Source organism: Anomaloglossus baeobatrachus, chromosome 11 (genome assembly GCF_048569485.1).
Source record: "Anomaloglossus baeobatrachus isolate aAnoBae1 chromosome 11, aAnoBae1.hap1, whole genome shotgun sequence".
NCBI lineage: Eukaryota > Metazoa > Chordata > Amphibia > Anura > Aromobatidae > Anomaloglossus > Anomaloglossus baeobatrachus.
In genome coordinates, this window is record NC_134363.1 from 72971622 (window position 1) to 72975920 (window position 4299).

Genomic DNA, 4299 nt, shown 5'->3' on the forward strand with positions numbered 1-4299 from the left:
GTCCGAGTCAAGTTCTGGTCAAGTCCGGGGATCAAACCGAAGTTTTAACTAAAGTCCGGTTGAACCTAGTGAATCCAAACATCCACTGGTCTGCTTGTCCCTATTTGTGAAGTGTAAAGGAAATGATACGCAGTTTTCTAAATATTTTAAAAATATTAATCTGAAAACTGTGTTGTGCATTTATATTATGCTCCCTGTAGTCTGATACCCCTACATAAAATACGGAGTAACCAGTTGCCTCCAGAAATTACCTAATTAGTAAATTGAATCCACCTGTGTATAATTTATTCTCAGTATAATTACAGCTGTTCTCTGAAGGTCTCAGAGATTTGTTTGAGAACATTAGAGACCAAACCATCATGAAAACCAAGGAACACACCAGACAGGTCATGGATAAAGTTATGAAGAAGAGTAAAGCAGAGTTAGGTTCTAAAAGAAATAGCCCAAGCAAAGCACTGTTTATCATCCAAAAATGGAACGAGTATGGCACAACTGCAAACATACCAAGACATGGCCGCCCACCTAAACTGACATCCCAGACAAGGAGAGCACTAATTAGAGAAGCAGTAAAGACAATCAAGACAAGAGGCCCATGGTCAATCTTAGAGGAGCTGAGGTGGCTCAGGTGGAAGAATCTATCCATAAGACAACTGAACGTCATGTAGTACACAAGTCTGACCTTTATGGAAGAGTGGAAAGAAGAAAACCATTTTTGAAAGAAAGACATAAAAATACCAATTGCAGATTACAAAAAGCGATGTAGGGGACACAGCTAGCATATGGAAAAAAGTGCTCTGGTCAGACAAAACCAAAGTATATCTTTTTGTGCTAAATGTAAAATGCTGTGTGTGATGGAAAACTAAAGCCTGCTTTACACGTTGCAATTTCGCATACGACATCGTATGCGATTTGCAACGCCCCCATCGTATGTGTGGCACGTTCAATTTGTTGAACGTGCCGCACAAACGATTAACCCCCGTCACACCTACTTACCCTTCCATACGACCTCGATGTGGGCGGCGAACATCCACTTCCTGGAGTAGGAGGGACATTCGGCGTCACATCGACGTCACGCGGCAGCCGGCCAATAGAAGCGGAGGGGAGGAGATGAGCGGGACAAACATCCCGCCCACCTCTTTCCTTCCACATTGCCGGCTGGAGCCGCGGGAGGCAGGTAAGTTCTGTTCAATGTTCCCGGGGTGTCACACACTGCGATGTGTGCTGCCTCGGGAACATTGAACAACCCAATTCGTCAGGATTCAACGACATGTATGCGATGAACGTTTTAACGTTCAATCGCACGTACCTGTCACACACTACAATGTACCTTACGATGCCGTATGTGCGTTACTTAAGACGTGACCCCGCCAACACATCGTAAGATATATTGTAGCGTGTAAAGCGGGCTTTACACTGCACATCACCCTGAAAACACCAGCCCCACTGTGAAATATAGTGGTGGCAGCATTATGGTGTGGCGAGGCTTTTCTTCAGCAGGGACAGGGAAACTGGTGAGAGTTGATGGGAAGATGGATGGACCTAAATATAGTACATGGCAATCGTGGAGGAAAACCTGAAAGAAGCTTCAAAAGATTTGAGACTGGGGCATAGGTTCACCTTCCAGCAGGACAACAATCCTAAACATCCTGCCAGAGCTACAATGGATGATTCAGATGTGCAAAGCTAGTTGAGAAGTACCCAAAAAAGACTTGGAGCAGTAATTACAATGAAAGATGGTCCTTCAAAGTATTGACTCAGGAGGGTAAATACAATTTCAAATATTCATTAATGTAACAGTATCATGCTCATGTAATCACTATTTTACATTTTTCCTTGAAATGATGTGCATAATGTGCTGGCAATGTATGATAAGCTGCCATTATATATATTGGGAAATCATGTCAATAGTTATAAGTTATAAACCTGAAATAGATACTTCTTGTTTTTTTCTCTCAGTTCATTGAACTTCTAGTTTTCCAACATGACTGATAAAATAAACTTACTGCCAATAACACTACCTCCAATACGCCAACAAAAATCATCATCCCGGTTATGTGGGGATTTAAAGACGGAAGTAGCTATGAATCCTGTGTTTTTGCTGGTAGGCCTTACAAAGAGGTCTATTTATTTTTATTACTGCTCTGAAATATTCGTCACTTTTTAAACAAAGCGTAAAGGTGTTGTGGATAATGGCAATTTTATTGATCTGTAAAACTAGCCCACAATAATAGTAAAAGAACTTAAGACATCACTCCAAAGTGTGTCCCTCCCGCTGTAGTAAGACTACAACTCCCAGCATGTCCTGATAGGTTCGGCTGTCCCTCTAATATACATAGAAGTGCTCATTTACTGATTATCTGAGAAGATATTTATCGGGCATGTCTAACTTCGGATTGTTGATCGCTTTGTTTTCCTGGAGATATGCCGCTGCCAGACATGTCTCTTCATGACTTTCTCATGGAGAACACAAGATGGTCCGGTCAAGCTCTTCTGTTTATGGGAGAGAAAACCAAGATGGCTGTCGGCCAAACGATCAGCTAAAGCATCATTCCGCCGTCAGTCATCCAATGTGTGACTCATGTGTGCAATCACAGGGCACCGATGGGTTTCTATGACAGCCAGGGGTCTTCTGAAGACCAGGCATGTCCAACGTCTGACTGTTGATTGTTACGAGGGGGACCCGGGGAAGCGTGCCAAGATGGTAAATGGACAGCTTCCGCCGGTCAAGGTCCACTGTGCGGTGTAAGGGACCGCCGCTATGGTGGGTGAAGAGTGAGCGGGTTGCTGCTAGCGATCGTCTGGAATGTCACAGACGATCTATGTACACCGATCTGCCCTAACCCGTGAGGGTTGTATGGCACGGATCTCACGGCTCGGTGTACCTGTTGCACGGGGAAGCACAGAGGTGCCCACGTACGTGTGCCAGTGGAAGTCACGAGAATATGGCACGAGGGTAGCACAGAGGTGCCCACGCACGTGTGCTTTCAATAACCAGGTGAGTCCGGTGGAGACTTGAGGAGCTCACCTGGGACAGGAACACGGCCTGTTGAAGGGGATACTGCCGGAGCAGCAAGGCAGGAACACGGCCTGCAAACGAGGTACTGCCTAAGCAGCAAGGGCCAAGCCCACAAAAGACAGTAATGCCTGAGCAGTGGCGTGGCAGCACGCTGCCAGACATCCAAACATAGAGGGACGGTCGCGCGCCGCCATGATGGCAGGAGGAGCTTTTAAGGAGGTGTCGTTCCACCCAAGGGCGGGCGCGAGGCGGAGATGATGGACTTGACCCAATCAGGGTCCACGACGTCCCAGCCTGGCCAGTCAGGATTCACCACATCACCAGCCTTGTTATCAAGCCGTGTGACGTCAGTGGGCGAATCAGAACCCACCACGCATTGCACATGCTCACCCTCCTGCCTCTGGGAAATAGAGGCGGGATCCTCGGTCTCACAATGTGCAGAGATAACGGGAGTCTCACTGCTTCCCTGAGCAGTAAACCTCTGCACATTGCGCAACCTCGCAGACCTTCGGGCCTGCTGAGCATGAGGGCCTGCGGCAGGCCAGGAATGGGAGACTGCTTCACTCCGTGTAACAGGAGAACCACTAGGTGTCCCCCTTCTTCTGCCTCTCTGAGAAGGTATCTCCTGCAGTCTGGCAGACCTTCGGCGCTGCTGAGAAGGAGTGCTCGTGGCAGGCAAGGAATGGGAGACTGCCTCAGTCCTTGCCTCAGGAGAGCCACGAGATGTAACAGTTGATCACTTTGTTTTCCTGGAGATACGCTGCTGCCAGACATGCCTGTTCATGACTTTCTCATGGAGAACACAGGATGGTCCAATCAAGCGCTTCCATTTATGGGAGAGAATACCAAGACAGCTGTCGGCTAAAGGATCAGCTAAAGCATCATTTGACCAACAGTCATCCAATGTGTGACTCCTGTGATACAATTGCAGGGCGCTGATGGATTTCTTTGACAGCCGGGGGTCTCCTGAAGACTTTGCTTGTCACTACAGAGCTCCTTTGTATCCGAGCCAGTGGCTGGGCTTCAAAGGAGACTATAATTTTCACCATATACAGCTGTGTCATTGCTGTACATCACACAAGCAATCAGACAAAGGGACTAATAAATTCAGTGAAAAGTTAAAAAAAGTTTTAAAAATTATAAAAAAAAACCAAAAATATAAAAATTCAAATCATCCTCCTTTCCCATTAAAAATAAAGATAATTAAAGAATAAAAAAAAAATAAAAAAAAATTAAAAAAAAGTTATTACTGTTGGAAGAAGGGGAGAAAAAAAACCGAAAAC